This window comes from Diorhabda carinulata, chromosome 1 (assembly GCF_026250575.1).
Source record: "Diorhabda carinulata isolate Delta chromosome 1, icDioCari1.1, whole genome shotgun sequence".
NCBI classification, from domain to species: domain Eukaryota; kingdom Metazoa; phylum Arthropoda; class Insecta; order Coleoptera; family Chrysomelidae; genus Diorhabda; species Diorhabda carinulata.
In genome coordinates, this window is record NC_079460.1 from 30,131,806 (window position 1) to 30,158,882 (window position 27,077).

Below are 27,077 nucleotides of genomic sequence, written 5' to 3' on the forward strand. Positions count from 1 at the left end.
TTCAATACTGCAGTAGTAGTCTTTGTTTGGCACAATTTCTTGAAATATTGATACGTTGTTTCATACTTCTCCCTTGATCAATTTTTGATTTTATGGAATGTAGGTATATCCTCTCTCGAACTTTATTTCTCGAATCCAAACAATTTTCACATCCCAAGTATTTCATTTTATAATATGATTGTAAAATTTTTTGTTAAATCAACGAAAATTGACCAAATTTGAAATGAATGCTGAACGCACAAATATTCTTTGTCTAATTTTTGACTTCGCTCTGAAACGGAAACTTTTCCCTAAAAAATTTGAAATCTTTGTTCTTGAAGTTCACAAAACTTATTAAGACTAAATGCAAAAGAAGAATGTGAGCAGTTCTTGGGAGACCATATTTCCTCAATCTGATGTTGATAATCAGCTAGTCTTCAGCGAAGGGACCACTTTCAAATAATCACAAATGATATTTATGAATTTTTTCTATAACAACTTCCAGTACTCTCTTATTACAATTTGCACTACATATTAATGATGAAAGCCATTTATTTTTCATTATATAGTAGAACAGTCTTTAAATTCAATTCAGTTCGAATATGCTCATAACCCATCTTATCCTTTAAATCGTCTAAATCAAAACACTAGGCTAATTCTCCATCGGTTTCAATAAAAATCTATAAAGGGACTATGACGCTTGCGGTAAAAAGTAACATTAACGTCAGAATGAAGGAGATCCCACTGCTTCATCTTGAATTTACTGTTTCAAATAAACCTAGATTTCTGATTAGATCGTAGAGCTTCCAATGACTTGAAATCTGTCGAGTTTAGGTGGCTTAGGTATTGGAAGATTATCGAAATATGGTATTGTTTATGGTATTTTCTCGAAAATTATTTTAAACGAAAGAGACAAAAGTAATAATCGTTCACATGATTTGTTGGTTCGTGCCGTATTACGGAATGACCAGAAGGCATTGCATTAGGATTTCTCTAAACCATCAAGCTATTTTTGAACGGCAATTGACACAATAGAATTATGGCATCAAGTATTTGTCTTGATGAACAAGTTGAATAACGCTTCGAAATCAATGGCTGAATTGTCTTGGTTCGAATTTTTGGCGTGTATAAACTATAATTATAGCAAAAACTATCATGAAAATTTGTTAAAACGCGAGTCATGCGGTTAGGTACAATATGATTTTTTTTTTAACCATTAGTGTACAATGAATATTTCAAACATACATATATTTCAACAATAAGTGCGTTTCTCTAAATTTAAACATTAATAAAACTAAAGTTATACTTTTTACAACAAAATTATATATTTTTAGGATTGTCGGACTAAGGACACTTCTAAGGAATGTGAGAACATTCTGGAATTACTGATGACATTCATACTGAACACACTGTTTACACTACCGCTACACCATCACTCACAAAGTACACTATCCGACAAGCTTTTCACCATGTACATTGTACAATGAAAATTTCATACAAATTCATAAATTTCGTAGTCAAAAAATATATGAATTGTTTATCATAACAATTCAAATAATCCAATATAAAAACTTACGATTGCAATATAAATATCAAATCTATTTTTGGGATATTCTTATTCTCGCAACCGATTTCTTGAAAAACATAAAGCTTTTGATGCCAAATTTTCTACAATTCGTTTGACAACCAGTTAAACATCCACATGACATTTTTCATTCGAGATTTCGGTGCAGGGACACAGTTGTGTTTTCTTTCGACCGCGCAGGAGGGGATTTAGCACATTTCCCTTCCTGTTATGTTATATTTGCTGTCCATGCAATTTAATAGCATCAGCTGTTGGGGTTACTGCGATAGGGTAAACGTCACATTATTTGATAATAATTTAAGATTGCTAGTGACGTACAACAAAGCTGCAATGGATTTTCTCATATTTGGCATTATCAGTTTCTTTCTGCTTCACACAATTTTCTTATGAAACTGTTTGTATTAAAATATATAGAACTCATATCTACTTTCTCTATTTAAACAAACCTCGGTTAAAATTATTATATTTATAAAGAAATTAAAAAAAAAATAATACAAGGGCAGTTTTTTTTTCATGTCTGCGCGTTGTACAATTATATCTCTAGTTGTCGCCAAGTTACGGGCGAATGACGGAGGCTGCTATGATTATGCACCTGTGAGTTCCGACGTTTTATCAGTTTTTTACAAGTTACAGTACTATTAACATTCATCGCAAAATGAATGCAGTATACAATGGACACTGTATGAGTGATAGTGCCGCTGCTGCTGAAGGAACTTGCTAAAGGTCGAACAGTCGCGTATGACGGTTGGTCAAGAAGAAGTCTATCGCTACACGTAAATTACATTGTATGAAATTGGAATCACCAAGCCAGAATACCGAAAACTGTTGGACAAGAGCCATAAATGGCGTAAGCCCTAACGGTTTTTAGTTGAGATAACAAAAACAATTGTTATTTGACATCAGACTTGGATACCGAACGACAATTCCGATACCAAAGAACAATTAAAGCGATGTATGCACAGCACTTGCACATCAAACCAAAACCATTAAAACAGAACTTGATTAACAGAAAAACAGTGATTTTGGGATAAAACAGGGAATACCAATAACAAAGAATGTCTACCATGGTGTACGTCATCTCTGGAGAACGATACAAAATGAATGTGACGTGATTCCGAACCATTACAAGACACAAGTGAGAATTCTGACTATACCCTTACAGTCCTAATCCAGCTCCTAGTAACTATCACATCTTCCGAGAAATGAAGGCGTGGTTAGGTGGACAACGTTACTTTACCTACCAAAAACTTGAAGACGTCGTAAGTGCCTACTTTAGCTCTTTAGCGTCCGATTTATTAGTGAAAGATATAGAAAAGGTGGTCTCTTATTTTATAGCGACTTTGTAGAGTCAATATGACTGAGCCATTTTTTAGTATAAAATCATGTTGCTATCTTATGGCACATCCGATATTGAAGCCGTCATCCTATGACCCATTTTCTAGTCTTGAACAACTTTTACTGAATGTGTTTTTTAGAAGTTGTGTTAATAATAGGTACATTTGCAACCCAATCAATATTAGATGTTTTTAATTGCGTCTCTTGAACCATTTGGCATTCAAGTTGAACAGGAAATTGTAGAATTGTCTCTTACCTTTCTAATGACGTGAATGTCTAGAGGGGTTACAGTAAACCAAAAGCTACGGGTACGAGAAATAAGATTCATTTATGTATTCAACATTTAATACAAATGAAAATAATAGATGCAATAGAACAATTGTTTAAAAAATGTAGACTTTGAATGCCGTTGGTTGTAAAGAGACACAACGTAACGGAAAATGTGTTAAATTCCTGCTACTGGAATTAATTAGAAACTATGTGTGAAAACAAATCTTTCGAGCAAAGGTTCTATAACACATTTTAAAAATTGCTTTTTTTATAAACAGTGAAATATAACAATGACATAACAGTGATGTTTCTCAAGGGCTCCGGGAAACCAGTAGCTTGCATGGAAGATGCTTTTGCAACCAATGACACAAATATTTTTTTCATCTCTTGTGTTCAATTAAAAAAATACTATAACTTATCCAATGGCGTCACGGTTGAGATAAAAGAAATTCTGCAAGCTTGTTTCCAGAAATTGTCATTTAAGCAAATAAAACTTTCCAATGTAACCAATATTTTGTAAATAAATGAAAAAGGTAATAATAAATGAAAATGGCTGGGGTACATAAAACGAATGTTTAAGAATAGAGAAATGTTGATACAAATAATACTACTTGGAAAGAAGAGGAAGGGAAGATAATTGAGTAGTGTAGAGAATCTGAAAATCATGAAGACCGGAGATGAGAATCCATTACAAAAGAAAGGATGGGAAAGAAAATATTATTTCTAATTTCCTAAATCAGTTGCTAGAATAATAGCGTAAAAAACTATTAGATTACCGTTATTTGGTAATGTCAAAAAGAAACAAAATAGGCACAAGCATAGCTGCAATCTGTAATTTGCTCAGCTTGTCTAAACAGATTACAGTTTGTAGAGCAAATTGTAACCGGAGATGAAATATAGGTACTTTATGTTAACCTGTTGGACAAAAACGAATCGCACAATCCATGCCTTGAGCCTAACTCGCATTCGTACTGTTTTGTAAAATTTTTAAGAAATGAATTGTTACCACCCAATGAACCAACCAAACCATTACAAATAAGTTTATAGCGAACAATTAAAGGGGTTAAAATGGACTTTTAGAGAAAACATACGTAATTATTCATCACAACCACAAACTAAAATTACAAGGGCGGTTTAAATATGATCGAGACACATTCATTTATTATCTTCCCCTCACACATTTTGGGCATCTTTCCGGAAGCTTTTTGATACCGGTAACGAAAAATTTCTTGGGCAACACGGGCAGCCGTATAAGCACAAACTCCTCTATCCCGTCATCGGGTTTTATTTTTTGCTCGAAATTCAACAGTTTGGGAGCCCATCGCGCCGTTATTTTGCGTTACTGAAGGTGTTCGTGGATGCTAGACTCTACACTACAATACTAATGCCGATTTAAGCCGAAATTCGAACATTCGAGAGTGACACGAATTACTGAATAATTAATGTTGCTAACAAAAGCATTGACAGCCCCCGTAGAGCAATTAAGTAAAACGAATTCTTTTGTTTCCAACCTTAACCAAAGGAGAAATTGTGGAAAACGCGGACTAGTATTAATTAGAACTGTCTTCTTATGTCCACAACAGGTGAATAATTTTTTCTTTCAATAAATATTTTTTTTCCTATTATCTAACGCATCATCTTTAGCCAATTTTTCAAAACGAAAAACTCTGATTAACGAAAATTGATCCTCCACGTCGGATATCAACCAACGATATAAAAAAGCAAACACTATAACATAATATTGGAAACTTCTAGTAAGTTTGTAGGTTAACATGGCGCTACTAGTATTGCATCCATATGATTTTCAGTTAGCCCTAGCCTCTAAAAGACACGTGTATAAATTTGACAGCTGTCGTAAAATTAGTTTGTGAGTTAGAGCATTTTGAGTGATAAAACTTTTGTTAGTATAAAAAATTTAGTATTTCAATAAAGAATTGCTTTTTAGCAGAAAATACCACAGAAACAAAGGGTTGGCTCGATAAACATCATTTGGACTTTTTCCACGGAAATCCACCGGTGAGAAGTGGATTGCAAAATTTAAACGAGGAGAAATAACCAATGAAAACGATACACGCAGTGGACACCCCAAAGAGGCTGTATCTGGCGAAAGCATAAACAAAGTCCACATTATAATTTCGAATAAACGTGAAGTTTAACTGATTGAGATTGCTGAGAGTTAAAAGTTACCAAAAGAACTATCGTGAATGAATATTTGGGTATGTGAAAGCTCTATTTGAAGTAGGTGCCGCGTGAGCCCACGATCGACCAAAAACAACAATGATTTGATGATTTTGAGCATTGTTTAAAATTGTTCAATCGCAATAAATCCATTTGCGTCAATATCTGACAATGGATGGAACATAGTTCTAGCATTTCACACCGGAGTCCAATTGACAGTCAGCCGAGTGAACGGGATATGATGAAGAGACCCCAAAGCGTGGAAAGACGCAAAAGTCGGCTGGTAGGATTATGGCATCAGTATTTTTGGTTGCATATGATATAATATTCGTCAACTATCTTGAAAAGGGAAATTCATAAACAGCGACTATTACGTTCCACTATTGGAAGGACTGTGTCCCAAATGATTGAAAACACTGGCAAAATTGCATGAATTGGGCTTAGATTTGCTTTCGCATCCACCATATTCTCCAGATCTGTCCCCCAGCGATTTTTTCCTATTCTAGACCTCCAGAGGATGCTCGCTAGGTAGAAATTTGCGCGATGAAAAGGTTATTACAATATTGTACTACAAAAATGGTGTCGAGAGTTAATAGAGAGAAATAATTGTATTGTCGAAGGCACTATATTGAATAATAAAATGAAATTTAATAAAAAAAAATGAATTTCATATGATAGCATACGAAATATTTGGCCCATCTATTTATATTACTTTTTGGAACCTTTTGCTTTCACTTTCCATGTTATATATCAGTGGGATATAGGAATTTAAAACTCTCAATTATATCAACTGTCCAACATAAGAAACAGTTACTTCATACAAAAAAAAAACGTTTTTAAGGCTACAAGCTTCTATTCTCTTCATTTTTTGTTTCCACTTTTTCTCGGTCCCCGGCTGTCGCCTTGTAGTTGGCAATACCTTGTATTCCTTATATCAATTAAATATCGTTCCACTGTTAGGGATATTTTTTGTTCGGTCTAACTAATCTTCATAAAATAATTTTCTTTTCGTGACTCTTCCACTGACATTCTCCAACTATCAGGCTTTATTTTTTCATAGTTTATGTAGTATTTTTTGACAATTGTACATATTTATCATTTCTACATTTTTTGTAAGAGTTCACCATCTAGCAAAGTCTTTTTACGTTTTACGGTTTATAAAGTTCATTGGAATAATTAATTTGTCCAATACTTCAGATTGTAATAAATCAACGCCACTACTGGTAAACTTCAACCACACAAACACATTATTCTAGGAGCCAAAAGCCGACCGTTAACATAAAAAGGCCTAAAGAAATCAAGAATACAAAAGGTATTCGGCATTATTTTCAGAATTCGACCGCCATAGATAAGAAAGATTTGTACACATTTGAGCCAGTTTTTATTTTGGACCGTGTCACATTGACATAAATTATAACGAATAATTTAAAATAGTGATATGGATATAAATCGATTCTAGTTAAAAATCAATTCTTCAAAATTCCTTAGAATAGCAAATTGTATCAACTGAAATTGATTTTAATTATTAGAATAACCCCAACTCAGCCTGTAATCAAATGTAATGAGGATTCACATTACCTTCGAAATAGCAAGTCTGCATAATATAATTTTGAAACTTTTTTTAATCATATCTTCAAAGTGTAGCAGATAATTTCACAATAAGATATATATTTTTTATCAATTTATTCAAAAACTATGAACATTCATCTTTTTAAAAGGATCCTTTAAATCTACTTGTTTACATAACAAATTTGTATGCTCATAAACGTATACATAAAGTCACATTTTTTACATTTTTATAAACTTTTTAATATGCTGAAGGGCTGAGCTATAAATATTAATCTTTTATTGCAAATTATAAATGTACTAGGACTTTTCTCCACCCTTAATCTACTTACAATAAAAGATTGACAAAAATAAAATTTTTATTTCTCCATTGGGATTAACACATTTCCATCATAGTTATTCTAGTATTTCTAATGCGACTCAGATATACTTCCTCTGCAAACCACTGATTTGAATATTACTAAACTATAAAGAAATATGAGCAGACAGAAAAAACAAAAAGCGGAAAATTAAGTGCCATATAATGAAATTTACCGCAGTGTAATTTTTAGAAAAATTGGCTGTTCTGCTAACTTTATTATTATATTAAAAGAACATGGATCATGAAGCTTAATCGTGAATTTAGTATTAATTTCATTCTACCATCGACAATTTTTAGAAATGACTGAGCCATTTGAATAGCTTCATGATTATCTTACAATAAAAGTTTGGTGGAACCAAATTTAAATGTCGATTTTTATTAGAGACTGAATTGAAAAATACAAATATTTTTGACAATTCTTTATTGTAAGAATAATGTTTGTTTGCTAAAACAATAAGAAAGAAAATAATAGAAAAGTCAAGTAGAAATCAGACAATGGATTAATAAAATATATCGTTGCATAGAACCCAAGACAAAATTATGAAAATAAAAAAATAACATTAATTTAAAAACTCATACAAATCATTTTCACAAGCTTTAAACACTCAAGAGTTTACGGAGACCGGGTCAAATCGACAACTAGTGGAAAACGTAGAAAATCTGCATTATAGCAGAAAAAAATCAAGCAGTGTGTTTTTTAACAAGAATAAACAGAAATCAACGTGGACACCTCGGAAGAAGAAACCACCTGGACCAACATCACCAAACACCTAGAAGTGAACCTATCGAAAGAAGCTCAAAGCACAGCAGGACATCAGCCTAAGACAAGCATCAGCGCCATAGATCAGCTGAGGTTGACAACGAACTACACCAGAGACGAGTACGTCTGGCATCCAAGACCAAAAAAACGTCAGATCAACGAAAGAAAAAAGAGGAATCACCTATATTATCTGTAGTTTATCTGTAAATATTGGCAGAATATCCAATAGGACAACTTTAACAAGTGTTTGAGGTCGTTTTTCGTCGTAATTAGTCGTTATTTAGAAATTGAAAGGAGAGCTAGAAGCAAGGCATCATATGAGATTTGAGAGAGGTGGGACGAAGTACAGTCTGGAACGGACAGTTTTGTAAAGTATGTTACATGTCATCAGTCGGACACAGTACCGAGCCACTTTGGTATAAAAAATGTAAACAACTAGTATAAATGGAAAGGATATAATTTGGTAGGTTTCAAATAAATCTGAAAATAAATTGAGCTCGCGAGTTTTTCGTTAAAATACATATAATATGGCTGCATATTTAACTATAATAATAATGATATTACATACACGATAATAAAAGTTATTAAAACGCATATTCGTCATATCTGACAGTTATTATATTCCCCCGTGGACTAGTGTCAGTATCCGTGGTTTTAAATATGATCAATTTATTAACCATGTGTTATACTATGAATAAATAAATCAATAACTGTTGTATATAACACGTAGGCACTTTATTATTTGAAAATCACAGATGCAAACACGCATCGGTACTTCTAAGTTGAAATATTTTTTGTTAAACAATCTGAACTGATGATATTTTGTATTTTGCTATTTCCCAATCTATATGAAGGCATTGCGTATAAAGCAGGTAGACATACATTTTATTGATATTATTGAAACTTAATTGTAGCATTTGTTTCTTAAAAAAATATTCACCGCATAAATAACACTATATAAATAAGGAACTAAAGACGATTATCATAAATTTATTATCTACCATAATAGTAAGCAGAAATTTACGGAAATTGTGATATCAAGATATCAGATTATAAAAATATATTTTTTGAAAAGTGCGAATTTAAAATTTTACATTTAGTTTAGTTAACAGTGCACTACAAAAATTAAAGTTAAATCAAAATGGAAAATAATGGAAACTAAGAATTAAATGAATGTATGTGAAATAAAATTTTGAAAATCCACATATCCAATATCATATTGGCTTAGGATTACACCAATATGGATTTTGATAAAATATCTTCTGACAATAAATTTTCATTATTTTCAAGAAATTCCCACATAATTGGACTAGAAATCAATTATCCAGAACAAATATTTACAATAAAGTTTTGCTGATGCCGCGCCTGGATTATGTCGTGTGAATTAACATTCGTCCCACAAAAGTAAATTATCTGAGATGATTATGTCAGCCTCATAAATCCCGCTCCGTTGGTAAATAGTACTGATTGAATAAAATGTCGCTTCTGCCTTTATTTGCTTAAAAATAGACTATCTACCTTATTAAATCGCATTTGCTAAAGTTTGGGCTGATGCATATGATGACGGTTTCCTAAATAGTTATGAAAACGTTTTTGCGGTGCGAGAGAATACGGGGGTGCTCTTTATTCAAAAGCAATCACCAAAAGCCCATTGCAAGGCCCGAGCTGAACTACCCCATTGTTTAAAAAGCCAATGGATTTCATGTTCCAAGACTTTCTGTGTCTGTGACAAAAGCCAGTACTTCACTATGCCCTCCAGTTCGTCGTCTGAAGTGAAACGCTTTACTTTTTTATTTATTATACATTTTTCAGCTTACCAAATAGATGGAATTCACAAAGGACATGTCCGCATTGCGGATGCTCAAGCTATTCTCACGTGAAATTGGCCTTTGTGTGAGAGATGCGATCACGTGTTACCGTGGATCAGAGTTACTTCCTCTGTGAGGATGGATGCTCTTGATCGACCGTTTCATATTTCACGTCACTGTTAATGGAGGTCAGTATCACCTTGCCTGCTGTCGCGTCAATTTGATGGAGCACAAAGGAGCCTGCTTCTATCCTGCATCTATCAAGGTTAACACATTTTCCCATCTATATTTCAACATTTCAAATTCGTCTTGATATAAAATTTGTTCAACCCCCACAAACCGCACATATGATTTAATTATCCTAAGAAAATCGTTTACCATGGAAGTGTTCTTCATGTTTTAGAAACAGTCGTTAATTGTTGGTGGTCAAATCTGAAAAATATGGGAAATGCTCAAATAATACGAAGCCTGCTGAGCTATTGCATTCTCGCATCTTTCATGTTCAGTTCAGCAGTAAATATATTATGTATCACATGTTCTGCGAGGGCACTGTCTTTCACTATTTCATGGGTGCTTAACCTGAACCTTTGTCTTACTCTTTTAAATGCAAGTTGCGTTGCTCGACACGATCCATTTGGGCTTCTACTGTAAACACGTTTCAACAGGTTCAAATTTTCAGTTTAGAGCATAAACCTATACATAATAGGTTACAATGTGACGTGATAATTTTTTTTTATTTTAAAAAAGGTCAGAGGCATAGCATAGGGATGTATTCATTGTCGTTACTAAATACAAATCATTATATTACCTTGATGTGTTTCGGTATCGACACTAGTAGGGTAGTTCCCTTTTCAGAACCGATATAAAAGCGAAAACCGATTCGGTATACTTGATACCGTTGAAACAGGAAATGCTGGTGCAAAGATGAGCGAGGTTCGTGAAAGTTAAAAATTTTTTCATAAATTGCTGGAGAGCCTTTGGGCCGCTGATATTAAATATAAAAAATGATTTATGTGCTTGTAATTTCAAATATTTATTGCTCTATTGTGAGTTTATTGAAAACAATATCTTGAAAATCAATAATTATTATCAAATCACTACGAACAATTAAAGAGGGTTGCAGCTTCTGTGGGGGAGGAAACGGTCAAAATTAGTGTAATTTGGCGTGACGTAGATCACGAACGGTCCTTGGTAGTATAATATTTCTATCTATAATGAACTATTGATGAAGATTATCTATACGAATTAAAAGAAACAGGATGATATACACTTCCCACTTATTTTCATTTTCAATTTAAAGGCATATAAATATTTTAGACTAATACTTGTATAAGTACGATGACATTATATACATTAATTAAATGCTTTGCACGATTTTTTGTTAAAAGGTTTGGCGTCAAAGTGATCTGAATAGAGACAGATGCTGCAAAGGTAGTGGCTTTAATCATGATGGTTGTAGCCAATATTATGCGGCTGAGGTCATAGATTTAATGAAACCGGTAACTATACTGAGAGGTCAGGATCCGCACGTGATAATCGATTTGTGGTCTCTGCATGTTTGAGGAAGTTCAGTGAGCATGTGAACATAGTGAGAAATGTAAAGTATTCATCAACGGTGAATATAATTTAGTATATTACAAGAACAGTTCTATGTTCATGGGTCAAGAGTTTAACAAGAAAACACTAAAGCTAAAATTTTGTACATTCAAGTAACGCACTTTTATCAGATGACTCGAGATTACCAGGAGATCACGAAGGAATTCGAGAAGATCAAGTGAGTAATAAGAGCAATAAACTACCGAGGGAGCTCAGTAGTAGTTTTTAATGATGTAAGTTGTTCAACAACGGGAGGACAATTATGCGAGGATCAATAAATATTTCATAAATACGCACGGCACTCATACCAAATTAAGAAATGATAAAATAATGTTTACTCCCCGTATAGAATTCGGTAAACATCTAGCAAACCGTCAGTCCACGTGAACTCTGTTTACTAATGAAAACATCGAATCGTACACATTGCATGCATTTCGATTGGCCGAAGCTGTATGTATGTACACAATTTCTTCAAAATATTCCTGCTATATATTAGCGTCGCTTAGATATACAAACACATCAAGTTATTTTAACTTTATTCAAATGTTTTAAACAGGAAAATATTCAACAATCTAATAATGTAATCATGATAAGAATTGCTGAATAAGCTAGAGTAAATAAATTTTCCATCCTTTGAGTAGTGACCAAAGGGGTGGATCATTGACAGAACCGAAAAACATGTGAAGAAAAACTGAAATCAGTTGACAAAGCTACTCAAGATTTTATACCTAGCACAATTTATAGTTTATATAAGGAAAGCAGGGTTGCGACATTAGAAATAATACAGCAAAAGGTAGCAGATTATCCAGAATACCATTATACCAGTTTAGAAAGATGGCGTCAACTTTTGTCAGCATATGGTTTTAAACAAAAAAAACGGACGGCAATAACCGAATCGTCAAGTATAGTTCGATGGCGACAAGTTTATTTGCGTCAAATAAAAAAAGTTCTAATAGACACATAATTTATCTGTATGAAACATGGTTTGACAGTCACAATGTAGTAAATTTCGATTGGGTTGACAATAGTAAAAGTTGCTATTTGAATGGGCCGTGTTTTAAAGGGAAACGCATAATTATTAATATCTGCTAAAAAAATTAAAAACTCTGCAGCTGATTATCTTGAAGATATGATGGCGGAATTATTTGAAAAGTGGTTTGATGAACAGCTTTTACCTAACATTCCACCGCAATCAGTAATCGTTATGGACAACGTATCCTACCACTCACTCCTTAAGATACCAAATAGTAGTAGTAACAAAGCTCAAATTTTAGCATTTATGTCTGAAAAAATATTCCTATTCCTGTCAGCGATCTTAAAAAAGGTCCAACAAACAAAGAATTGATTACTGTTATTAAAGGTCTAAAGTTAAAGGAAATTTATTATATTGACAAGCTGTACAAAGAATGTCATACTCTTCTCAGACTACCTCCTTACTATTGCATATTTAACCCTATAGAGTTACTATGGGCAAACGTAAAACCAGAATTGCGAAAATGTAATCAGTCTCCAGAACTGAGTAAAGAGGTTGTAGAACTTGTAAAGGAAGTTATAGCAGTAGACCGCCAAGAGCGGAAAAACTGTGTTGAACATGTTATCAAAGAATAAGATGAGTATGTGGTATCACTTGCAATCCATCATAATTCAATCAAATGATGATTCTAGTTCAGAAGATTCTGACTACCATTATCATTTATATAGATACTTTGGAATTGAAATGTTTTTTTTTCTTTTGTTTTATTTGCAAAGAATCCTTTATGGTTTTTGCTTTGAAATTTCGATTCAACATTTTTTAGATTTGTTATTTTTTACGTTTTTTTTTAAATGACATTTGGTGAGCAAGAAAACCTAGTATTAGCTCAGGTAGCAGCATTTACTGGAATTTTAAGCCTCTATGCTTTGGTAAAATTTAGAAGGAAACGACATCAACTATTCAACTACAAATAACACAAAACAAGAAAATAAACCGAAAATGGTTGAATTTAGTTATTGCTGCCGCGCTAGGCGCTGGAACGCGAGCGTCGAACATAAAAATTGGCCTTCTTCCAGCACGAACTTGAAAGCGAATGCGTTTTTGTCTATAAATCACATTTCGTAATTTGTTTAATGTATGTCGAACGCGAACCAGCTCGTCAGCCTAGAATCGAGCCTAAAGTTTTTGAATTGACCTTAATCCTTCATATTTTTTCTTTTTGGTGAATTTGGAAATTTTTCATACACCCCCATACATTTTTTACTTAAAACTGTGCATTTCAAAATAACCATAGCCAACAATTACACCAAAACAGTTATATGATATTCTCCACAGGATACATTACATCAATTTTTTTATTGAAGTTCTAATATTTTTAACCGTAAGCATTGATATTCAACATTAAATAGCAAAATAAAACGTTTTATTCCTTAATGAAACACATCTTCAGATTTCAATGTGATGTTGCAGTCCCATGTTTAAATTTAGAAGCATAAGTAAATAATTTAGATAAAAATTCTTGCATAATTGAAAAATTCTACTAAAATAATAAGTCGTCCAGCGGCAAAGAATGTAGGAAGGAAAAAATTCTCCCTATCTTAACAAAATTTCAATGTATACTAATATACTTACATTCCTTACCTCTTATGATCGAAAAATATCTAATGGTTTATAGAAGAAACAAAAGAAGTCACGTTTTATATTTACACTTTTTAGTGAATCACCCTGTATAAGTTGCACAGATGATTCTTGCTGAATTTTATATAGAGTAAGTACGAATTTACTGAAAATTTAGGACGAATTATAACTGACCGAGGTAATTAAAAAAGAACTGTAATTTTTCATGATAATCCGAAAAAAAATTACTTTTCTACACCAGATATTTCTATTCAAATTTAATATTACTTTTACTATACACCCTAAAACCTCTTCGTGTTTTTATTTTCAATGTTCTCATTGTATTCATTTTCATGCCTGTTTTTTCATTTCACTATCTGTTTTATTTCTTTGGCAATTATAAATACGCGGTTTTAATTAACACATTCATCAGTCTAGTTCACAATTATATTTTTTTTAACAAAAAAATTCAATGCAAATTTTTTTATTCTGAGTAATATTTTCTGGTCAACGATTTCAGTTTTGTCCTATAAGGCATGCCTCCAGTAGAATATGGTATTCTCCCTGACAACACGTTAGAGATTTTTCAGGAAAGGCGTTGCTCTTTTTTATTTTGCATCCCCATCAAAAGTTGTTAGTTAAGTTCATCATTACATCACGCGCTGTCACCTCTGCCGTGTTGTGCTATTCATTTACCACAGATAGAAAGGATCTAGAATGATAAAATCAAACATCTATGTGCGGCACAGTACTGTTGGTAGTTTGCCGTTGCCTCCCGATAGGTGGCATGCCGAATTTTTATTTTCTCTCCATTATCCGGACCCATTGTTTGACCTGTGGTCTTAGTTGGCAGGTAGATCACCATTCTTCCAGATCTCAACAATCACTACTTCGTTATATTGATACAAGTTAGTTTCATAATTTTCATGAAATTCTTTTTAATACTGATGTGATGGAAAAAACAGTAAATTTTTATAGTACAAACAGTAAGAAGAGTACATAAAACTTAGACCCTAACACCCTGAAAGTACTGCCCTTGGATAGCAATGAACTCATCCTAATTTTGAATCAATAATTAGAACAATTTCTTTCGGAATGACTTTCACTTTCTTTGTCATGTCCTTTTTAATGTCAGGAAGTGTATCAAAACTTTCTCCTTTACAGGAAATCTTTATTTGCGAGAAGTCATAGACAAGAAGATAAGAACTTCTCAATTAAAAGCAACTGGAAGCACGGTGCGATAAAATAAAGAAGAAAACCTTGGACCCATTTTCAGGTCTCTTTGTTCATACTTCGTTTCGCAATCTCTTTGAGAACAATTGAGACTATACTACGCTCTCTTAATTAGAAAAAAAAAACTTTATGTTTAGCACATTTTTCGGATTATTGTTAAATCTGATGAGTAAGAAGGATGTGGACAGACAGGAAGACTTAGCGGTCAAAAACTCACGAAACAAAAGAGACTTGTGAAATGATCGTTGCGCTATTTTCAGGTATCTTTCAGCATCGTTTCTAAAAACTCTAGACTAGCCAAACGCCTGTTTAAACAAACAAGTCTATCGCCTTTTTGCACGTTTTATCTGTTATTCTGCGCGAAGAATGACTCGACCGTTCCCCATTTTTAATTCAAATCGACTTTTGATGTGCTTATACCACTCATACAGGCTTCAAAGTTAGTATTACATTAACACCTTCAACAGATTTGAAAAAAACGCTTTTCTCTTTTAACTTGTAACAAAACTCAATGCAAATGCATTATTAAAGATCCACATTTCACAACAGAAACACTGAAGCGGCTATAGTAGCAGCTATACTAAATACTATATATATATATATATATATATATATATATATATATATATATATATATATATATATATACTATACTATATACAACATATTTGAACGTTTGATTGAATATAGACTAAAGATAGATGGAAAACATTAAATGATCCACAGGCAACATTTGGATCCAATAGATCAACATAAGATTGGAAAAACTTGTAGAGAATGCGATTTATTTTGAAACAGTTGATTTGGAGAAAGCGATCGATGGTATAAACAGAGAAAAACGATTTAATATATTAAGGAATAAAAAAAAATTAATAAACAATTGTAAACATATTTCAGAATCTATATGAGAAAACAGAGAATGTTGTACGAGTTAGCGGGAAGATAACGAGTAGTTTTGTGACTAACAGAGGAATGAGACGGTTTAAAGTCCGTTATTATTTCTTTTAATCATGAACGAAATATCTAAAGAAGTAAACAAAGAAGGGGAGAAAACACACATAGGATATAATAGACAGAGACCAATCTACATAAACGAGAAGTTAGGAAATGAAACAAAATGGACTGCAGATAAACATGCAAAAAAACAGAAATAATGAAGATATTCAACAAACCAAAAAAAAATAAATGTATAAATAAAAGAACAGGAAAAAAAGAGCGTTAACAAGAATTGACGTAGGAGTAGCTAGTAGAGGAAATGAAAATATCTTTATATAAAGCACTGTACAGAGTATTTTCCAACATGAAGAGATAACTGGAAACTATTTCCATTCAGTTGATATTTTTATCAACAGTAAAAACACAACAGCTTTTTTTATCGGATAAATTTGTAACGAAATAATTTTGCCAATCAGTCAGCCAAATTTACGAAAAAACCCAAATATATTAATGAACAACAACAATAATTATCTATATTGATACAATTAAATTATATAAAGAAACAATTACTAAACACACAATTGTTATAAAATGTTTGGTTTGATGTTCTGATTTCAAAATTTTCTTCTCTGGTATTCACACATGTAGAATATTAATTTTGATTTTTCTCACTCGATGCTCGTAAGAAAAAAATAAGATTTTTATGATGTTAAGGATCAATTTGGAGGTAGTGTTTAATAGAAGATGATGATAAGTGTCCCATTATCTTTATAAGTTGTTGGTCACTTACTCCTGCTTTGGCTAACTGGGAAACTGTACTAACCACGGTTCGATTGATTGGTAATTTCATTATTTGTAATGTCGAGTCCAATTTTAGTTGCAGAATATTTGGTCCAAATAGAAATCGTATTAATACCCAGTGGAACATTTTTATACCAACATTTAGAAATTTTGTTTCTCCATAAGGGAGATGTTATGTTTTCATTTCTTTTTTGTAACAATAATTTTATATATATGGGATATGTTGTCGTCTTTGAAAATATTGTATTGTATTCAAATCTTTATGTTGAAGTTTCATCTTAATTTTTTTCTTCCCTAAAATGGTAAATTCTACAGTTTGCAGCTTCTCCTTCCTCCAAGCTAATTCATAAGAAGCTATATGAAAGAATCTTTTTTGTAATCCCTCTGGGTTGTCTATATTTCACAATTTTACCATTTTTATTATATCTTTCTTGTTCAATGCAACAGAACTTACTTTTCTTTTCTCTGGAATAACTTGTTATTCTATTCATTCAAATATTTTTCTTGAATCATCTTCGCAGTTGAATTCCAAATTGATTTAACTGCATATTCTTTATAATCTTCTTCATTCCTCTTTTTTTATATTATAAGCCCAATCCTTCAATATATCTACTACTTTTTGTATCGAAATTATTTCCGTAATTTCGTAATTGACACAAAACTCTTGTCTCCATATTGACGCTTTAGTATTTTTTGTGGATTGCGGGATTGCTTTTTCTATATGTGTTGAGTCGAAACTTCCCCAAAACGACTAATATTGTAATCTTTTTGCTTGGCGAAAATTAGTATTTTGATTACTTATCACTGTTCCTATCATCGATATTAATCATTCAAAATACCCATTTGACATTCTCGTAAAATTTGTAAACAAACACCCGACTGTCAAATCATTTCGGAAATCATCACCACTATATTCATAACGCCGTAAAAACAATTGTCTCTGCCACCATCGACGAGAACGAAGTTCTTCCATTAAAATATAAGCTGCTGCAATGCAGGCCAGACGACGGCAGCGGTTCAAATCACCCATTCTTCGACATAACCTAACTGACTAATGTTTCATGTCGAATCGCAATTGTGTGGTGAAAATATTGTTTGTTGAAATAAGAAAGGTTTGTTAAAACTGCACTTTAATCAACGTGTTTGACAAACTTGTTTCCCCATTGTTTGTTCAATGGAGACGCATCTTAAAGAGGAACAGGCGTTTTTATCGGCGATAAAAAACGATGCACATTTTTTATCGCTGTCAAAATGACAAAACAGTCATATTTAAATGACACATTTTATATAGGAGTTTATTTATCTAATAAAAACCGATAATTAAAGTGATTTTTCAATGAATTGAAGGTACTCAGTAGTGAAAAAAAAAATATTTTAATTTTCGAATTAATCTTCTTTTGACTCTACACACTTAGCCCAGCAAGTTTCTATTTCAAACCATTTAAAGAATATTTCGGAAGTTCCACAAAATATGCGTTTGTCTCTGCCATCATCAATCGGCAATCGCTTGCCACTAAACCATTTTTTGAAGTTGAAGGGAACTGAAAGTAGTGAAAGGAAGCCAGATAAGGTGAATATAGCGGATGGTGAAATAAATCATAACGCAGTTCGGTTAATTTTTCCAAAACAATAGCGAACGAATGGACAGGCACACTGACGTGATGGAAGACAACTCTTGTCTTCAACAAATGAGGACGTTCGGCATCAAAACGTGTCAGCAAATTAACATGATATTGACCAATTATGGTTTACCGTTTCATCCAAAATATTGCATACTAGTTTTACATAAAATTTTCACGGATGACATCCGAAACATGGCGAAAACTATCTAGCGTAGAGAAAGTGTCGTACCATCTCTATCCTGAACATTTTGACTACTTATTTGACTTATGTTTTTGCTATTTGTATCCTACAGGGAGAGTGCCACAATGTCCATTCAACTTCTAAGTAGCTTGAAATTTCTTTTTAAGGTGAAAACTACACTCTTAACAGAAAACTAAAGAAAATCAAAATAGAGGATATAGCGGAATGGTGCTATGTTTGGTTTATAAAAATAAAAATTCGATGAGTCATCTCTCAGAAGACAATGGCATACAATCGACAGTATTCTGCCTGATACGGTCTCTCAACACTGACGTTTGAATTTGTTATTAAAATGTGTTAACTGCAGAGCAACACAGGTAGAATTTAGAGGGAGTATGATAACGAACATGACACAAGAGGGTGAAGAATCAATGGTTTTCAATTAAAACGAAGCTTGATTGTAAAAAATGCCACAGCGTTAAACTGCCAAACACCCATTCCAATTACAACTATCAAAAGATGGAAACTATCGAGGCTAAAAGGTGATGTTGACGCTGAGAGGGAGGGCTAAATTCGACCGAAAAAGAGGGCAAATGCGTGTAAAAACTGTAAAAAAAAGAAACAATATTATTTCAAACTTTCATATCCAACAGAAGCATATTTGAATTTAACTGTTATATATGGTGATGGCAATATGATGGTTTGAGAGTATTTCAGTATTAAAGAGTGAACTCAGAAATCCTCTGAAGAGAAAATTAGACAAGGATTGATATTTGAAAATTATTTAACCGTATCCAGTGCCATAAACGTCATTGTTTTGTTTTTTGAATATGACAAGCTAAAGCGCATCGTATCAAATGTACCAAAACTGTTTTGAAAAAAGTAAAAGATGTAAATAAGAACAAAGTTCTGTCCAATTTAATTTCTCCTAATAAACTTCGTACTCAATAGAAGAGTAGAAAATCAGTTTCAGGTGAGCTGACAACATTTATGACTTTTATTAGAAAGCAAATGGGACAAAAGAGCATTATTTTCAGAAACCAAGAAAATACCTAGTAGATGAAAGATGAATTTTCATTTTCATATCGTAAGTAAAATTTTAATTTTACTATAGTTTGCTTTTCTTTTACAAAGAAGTAGCTTCTTTACTCTCCAACTATATTAAATTTTAATGTCATAATGGCTTATGACATAAGTGAAGAAGGAATAGGTCAAATGGTTCCTTATTTAAAAAAAAACTACGAAAATTGAATAATAAGAAATTTAAAAATCAACCCAATTACAATGTATTGAAAGATTTAGTTATAAAATAATTAGTCTGTCCTAAATAAGTATGTCAAAATATATATAATATATCGGAATATTGCCTTGATAAGTATAATAAAACAACAAATTTAAAAAACTCTGGAATAAGCGGCAATGGAAATAATAATTTCAATAATAAAAGTACGGCAACGTATACGCGCGAGTTTCTAGGTTTTTTGGGGGTTTACAAGCTTTTTCAAAAAAGTGTAAAAATAGTTGAAGCTTGTAAGTCAACAATCTTAATCAATCAACTATTAATGCAATCTTAAATCTGTAAATAAGTGTTAGTTCATGCATTAGAAAGGTTCAATACCACCAAAATTAAAATAAAAAACTTATTCTATGAGTTACGTCATTAAGTTTAATAACAGAAATGAAAAATACATAGGTAGCAATAGAAGTAATTTAGATGTGAAAATTCGTTGTTAATAAATTGATGACAATACTTAAATAGTGGAAATCGATTTTCGATAACTATCAAGTATATAGAAATCAATAGTTGTTGATGGTACTTTTGCCTGAAAAAGCCTATTGAAATTTTAATGATGATTTGTTCTCACGGCCGTGTTAGAGCTCTTGAAGAAGTTTCACAATTTTTAATGACTTACATACTGATATCGATCCTAAAATATATCCACGCCTATTGCTAAAGCATCTTTGATTAAAAATTCATTATAAAACTTGAAGAACTTCAAATCTCAACAATGTATCTGAAGTATCTAGTGCTTACAAGAAGACTTACAAGAATATCTCTTTTAAAATCATTCTGTTGCAATTTGAAAAGCATACACTTTAAATGTCTGAGAGCACTTTTATTTGTGAAGCATTTATATTGAATCATATCTCCCTTGAAAAACATGTCGGTGGTTGGGATAATTGACTCACATTTACAAAAAAAAATGCATCTGAAGATTTCGATTATAATTTGCAGGACTCGTCTATATACTTTTTTATTTTGCCTCTCTAATCTGAACAGAAGATGACACGATTGTAACGTGCCTCTTATCAGTACTACAACTACCAAATTCTAATTCTAATTGGGAACTGAAAGCTCAAGTTTTCTGTCTTACAGCAATAAATTGTAAAATTATTATCATAAACTAGGAGATATTTCTAAAAAATTATAAGTAATAAGTAAATACTACTGACACTAAACTGTGTTTGAAAATATTTTCAATGAAAATGTGACCATTCTTCAATGGAAAAGTCAATTTACTTACTTTCCTAGTTTTATGCCTCGACATATATAGATTTATTTAATGTGGATATATACACACATCCTTTGTGAATAAAAATTAGTGAGGTTACTGATTGATAGGTAATTGTATATTAATAAAAACCATATTCCAGTTGTGGCTGTGGCATTTGTTAATAATAGAGACTGGCCGAGAAAGCATGTCTATGTACTGAGATCCAAAAGTTAACAGATAAAGTATTTCTTCCTGAAATTGCTAGTAATCTGATACTGTATAGAAAATAAAGAAAACAACTCAGGTTTCCTTTTCTTATACCTTATGGGCATCCAACAGTAGGTAATGTTTTTATATGAGTGGAATGACTGGTTACTTCTTAACAGATACAACATAATTTATACAAGAAAGAAGTTGGAGATGTTGTAAAAGTTTTATAGTAGAAAAAGTTCAGTAATTCTGAGGCCAACAGCAATTCTTAATACTTTTCTTAAGAGCAGCAGGGCTACTTTATATTTTTACAGTATAAATAATACTGTTGTTTCCAATATGGAAGTAGAAACTGATTAAGTTCATAGAGGTGGATTTTGAGAAAAAAAAATACATAAAGCTAATAATTATATTGATGGTTTTTCTTTTGGTGACAAAATTATGGAATCCATTCAGTAGTAAGAATAATAATTGATAGTCAGGTACTTTTTTATTTTTAATGTGGTACAGTTAGAATCCATATCATAATAATTGTTAGGGAAACATAGTAAAACAATTCAACGACAATCATTTATATTAAACAACCATCTTATTCTTGTGATATAGGTATGTTTCACTGTTTTCTCTTTCCAAAAATAAAAATATCACTTAGAAACACCAGTTTGTAGCAAAATGATAATATCCCATAAGTACTAAACTTCAATGTTGATTAATATGTCACTCTTTAGTTTAATATTACATTTGGAAAAGTTCTACTCAAAATGTGATACTATAGATTTGGACAAATAATACATATATAATACGTTTTTGACTCCCAGTGGTATGGGCAATTTTTGATAAATAATTAAGTTAAGTATTAAATTAATGAAAGCATAAAAATTAGACACTTATATTTTTGTAAATTATAACATAGGTACTGATTAAAATCCTACCAAAATGAAAAATTATGAATATCTATTAATAAAATACTCACACTCCATCTTTTTTTTTAATTGGAAGAAAAATAATATACCCAATATGTATTGCATTTTAGAATAACTTGGCCTGGAAAAACTTTAACACCAGCTCACTTTGTTTTTGAAATTGCCAAAACCAATGTTTGTTTCCAGTCAACGAGAAAAAAACAGTTTTTATCAACAATTGTATATATTACTGTAAAATATTCTTAATTTTTTTAAAATAGGTCTAACAATGGATTTGATTCTAGAAGTTTTAATTAAGTAAGTGTTACTACTTAACTTTTTTATAATATACAGCTTAGTATAACCAAATTTAAATTGGGACCACCTTCAGTGAAATTTTTTATGATGTAAATCAAAATAGTTCCAACTAAATAAAAGAGCTCTCACCTTTAGACAATTCCTTTAAAACCAAAATTAAAGTATCAGAACAATTAATATACCCTGTACAGCAATCTTTCAATTATAACTTAAGTAGTTAAGGGCCTGTTTGCAATTTTAAGTTGTAAGTAAATTATTATGGCTAATATTATCCTACCCACACTAATAAGTATACAATTTATGTTGTTTGACAAAACATTATATGTATCCTTAGAATAACCATATTAGTACCTAAGTCAGAAAAGCGTTTCAAAGCTATTGTTCCTAGTTTCAGTCATATTTATGAGAAATTAAGTGAATATTTAATGAAACTCATTCTGAGAAGGTTGTAAATTCCCTTCAAGTTTATTGTTGGATCCATTTATTTTAATGCCTCAATTTGAATATTATAGTTTGAAGGAAAAATTCATAGTCCTAACATAAAAATTTTCAAACATTGAAGGTTATGCTGACATGCTATGACATATTCTTCTTGTTCCATGGCACTTATAAGTTACACATGTTTCAGTGTGCTCCTCACAGAATAAGCATATTTGAGTTTCAAATAGTTGCTATACCTAAGATAAATTGTATAATGTTTGTACCCATTTTTATAGATTTCTGTTCTTCTTTCTAGGTGACATGACATACACTATTTTTTCCAGGATCATGCAACAATTAAAACGTTTAAATACTTACATGATTTTGACAATTAAAAAAAAAGTGAAAACATGAACATGCTGTGCATTAAAAAAATATGCATCCAACCAGAATATAAATATTACTTTTCAAGTGGATTAGAGATAATTTATTTTGGATATTGATAAAAATATTACAGCTATCATAATATAATAAATGCATTTTGCTTGATCATAGGAAAAATATTTACTGTTTGATTATGAAAGAGACTCCATCTCTAAAAAATGAAATATTTTCAACCTTTTCTTGGTTTAGAAAAAATGTTGGCAGTTGTAGCATTGGAAAATCTCTATGTATAGGAAATTATTTAAATTGTAGTTTTAAAAATAAACTGTAATAGACAAAGCATCAGTATTCATGGTAATATTTCTTTTGCAGATGTTAGCTCACATTATATCTAACCAATAACGAGAGTCCCTGATTCCATTATAAAGTGTCAGTGATGGAGCTGGTCAAGCACTTCAACTAGATTCTTTCACAATTACAAACCCAACACATATACAAAGCCTAACATAACAACATCTGAATCAAATAACATAAAATATCTTAATCATACAACTAATTTACACATAAGACAAGAACGCACCTTTATAATGGCCAGTTGTTTACTTTTCACATGACATTTCAATCTGCAAGAAAGTATTGTCCACTTTTTCCACTAATTATAGTAAATGAAGCAGTTATATGGTTTTAAATATATTTCACTGAGCTCTTCGTGAAATACTTCGAATGAATATTTAGTCCACTTTACATTTCATTAGAAAACTCGTAACCTGCCATTCTGTCACTTTCAGTTTGTAGAGGTTAGAATTGACCCAACACATATTGCTTTGTTATTCAATGTTCTTCTATGCAAATTTCTTGATGCTATTGATAGAGTCACACAAATTATAAGAGAGCCATGCATTAATTACATATTTTCTGTTGTTATTATTTTAAATTTAGTAATATTGAGTCAGTTATGAAACTTCTGCACACCCGCCCGGCTCAGTACACAGACTGCTAGAATAGTGGTGTAGTAGGTATATACCCCACCCAGCACCCCAGCATACGCACGCGCTCGCCGAGCATGATCTTTTGATGGATCTACTGCACAGTCTATAACACTGACCTTGAGTCAAAGGGGGATGAAAAGAAAGGATTCCGCCATTTTCAGAAAATTGTTATTTATTAAAAGACTGTTACATGATTAGAAATAAATATTCACTTCATATTTTCGACTGCGTATAGCTACTACATTGTTCTATTAAACTGATAATGCATCGAGAAGAATTGAAAGTTAGATAATAAATTTTCTATAGTAGAAAAAATAGAATATTCCATGAACCTCGTACACATCAGAAGAAAACCGATTACGAAAAGTGAATAGAAATGATTATTAAACCTTCCAATACTTTTCTCTCTTGGTGGTAGATTTTTTATAATACAGTATGTTCCGAATTAATTACGATTTAAAAAATAGGTATGGTCACTTCGCTGATATTCTGATCGCTTTTAACAAATAGATGTTCTAGTGCATGAATTATAAATGGATAAATATGAATACCTAAATCGTTATTCTTCATAGTACGTATAATACATATCGTTGCGCCTCCAAAAAAAATATAGTGAATCAAACTCCGTCGATTAAAAATCAGTTAAATGTGAAAATTCTAAGCATTTTGTCACACGAAAACAAAAATATGAATCACCCTATGTGTGTCTTCAAGAGGCGCTAGGTGAAGAAAATGATTATTTTCTGCAATTAGCGTTGACTCATTTGAATTGGGCGCCGTAATTCTTTATGTGCAAGCATAGTACACAGCGGATTTCTACTTTTCCGAATGGCTGTTTTCTGATATTTTCGTCCGCATAGCTTTGTTTGGTTCAGTGATTACTGTATTACGATTATAAGACTATATTTGACTAGAGAATAATTAATAGTGTATTAATACGTAATATAGACCAATTTCGTATTTATTTTGTTAGGTTAGCGCGGGAATTCGCGAATAAAATGACATAGGAATAGCTCAGGATTTGAAATTAATAAATAATTTTATAGAAAATAGTTTAAGGCTTTCGCGAATAAAAATTCTTTGTTATTTTCAGTTGCAAAATGAAGAAAGCCCAGTCAAGAACACGTTCTACAGTCAACTTAGTCTTAAAAAATAGAATTTAAACTTCATTAAGCCCAAATTATGACACAAACAACGAAAACGCACCTGTGAAAAAAAAATATTCACACATATGGACAGAAATCTCACTTCAAAATTTGAGTGGCATAAGTCACAATGACACACTAAATAATAGTCTCAATAATTTAGACCTGGGTATAGAATTACAAACATTTGCAGGAGCTTTTGAAAATAGTATCTGTTCTAAGGGGTCTATCTATCTGTACAGAGATGGAAGTGATGGCTATGTAAATAATGACAATAATATTGATGATAGAAAATCCACTGAAATTGGTATTTTAGTTCAAGAAAATATTGATGGTGACAGAGACATTTTAGAAGAGATGGAATAAATAACAATGAAAACATACATGATCCCAATAGTGATTCTAACAATTCTGGCAATAGAAAAAAAAATAAAGAAAAATATCAAAAAGAGAAGAAAATAAAATGCTGCGTGTACGAGGACAAAATTATGATAATTTAAAAAGGATTGTCAAAAATGAAGTACAGAGAGAAGCAAGAAATTTAAAGAAGACATGCCTTTTGTAGGTAGTTCTTTTTAGCGACATAAATAATGATGCTTTTGTCTATTATAGAATGGCTTTATTTATTACCAAAAGTACTATTGCAGAGCTTCTATCTCAGTATGTGATGTTGTGATGAAAATGGAAACAAAGCAGTATAAATAATTATTCAGTGAACACCTAGACAAAGACAAAATATCGATTTTTAAACCTAGGAAGGACCAATGTGATACTTGTGTCGAATTCACCATAGTATCGATAAGACAGAGTATGATCTTCATACAGTGAAGAAAGATGAAGCCTGTGTAATTAAGCAGAATGCGATCTCATTGTGCTCAAATAATACAAAGGTGATCACAATGGATGTGCAAAGCGTTCTACTTGTCCGAAATGATCAGTATATAAACAATATTACAAACATAAATAATAACAAGGACGCGCATTGTTATGTATGGCATGAATCTGATGGTACAGTTTCATCTCGTGAGAACTACAGCAGATTACAAAGTTTTAAATCCAGCAATTAAAATTGAACAAATCAAACTCGCTAAAGGCCATACTATGATAGAAGTAGACTCTGTACATTCATCATTAGTACATTACCTCAATGCTCCTATTTTTACGCCCGCCGAATATGTAAGCAGAATAAGACAGGCGAGATCTAAACAGCCTTATTCGATAAACCAAGTGAATTACTCTTTTTTTAAAGACTTTGAGAGCCTTTCAAGCAATTTCTCATCGATAAGGCCAGACAAAAAAGACATCTGATCCAACAGATGTAAATATCAGGGCTATTCTCTATGAAAATGATAAATTCTCTTACAAACTCAGACAGAGCGATGAATGAACCTCCTGTCTCAACGTAGACTTAGT

General features: G+C 31.9%; 1 protein-coding gene across 3 annotated transcripts in view; it reads right to left on the bottom strand.

Annotated features, from left to right (window-relative positions):
• Positions 1-24,533, bottom strand: part of LOC130901278 (plexin-A4) — a 267,727-nt gene extending 243,194 nt beyond the window's left edge. For all 3 annotated transcript variants that reach the window (XM_057812546.1, XM_057812565.1, XM_057812512.1), the window contains exon 1: positions 24,111-24,533. The gene's annotated coding sequence lies outside the window, so the exon portion shown is untranslated. The remainder of the gene's footprint in view (positions 1-24,110) is intronic.
• Positions 24,534-27,077: the final 2,544 nt, after the last annotated feature.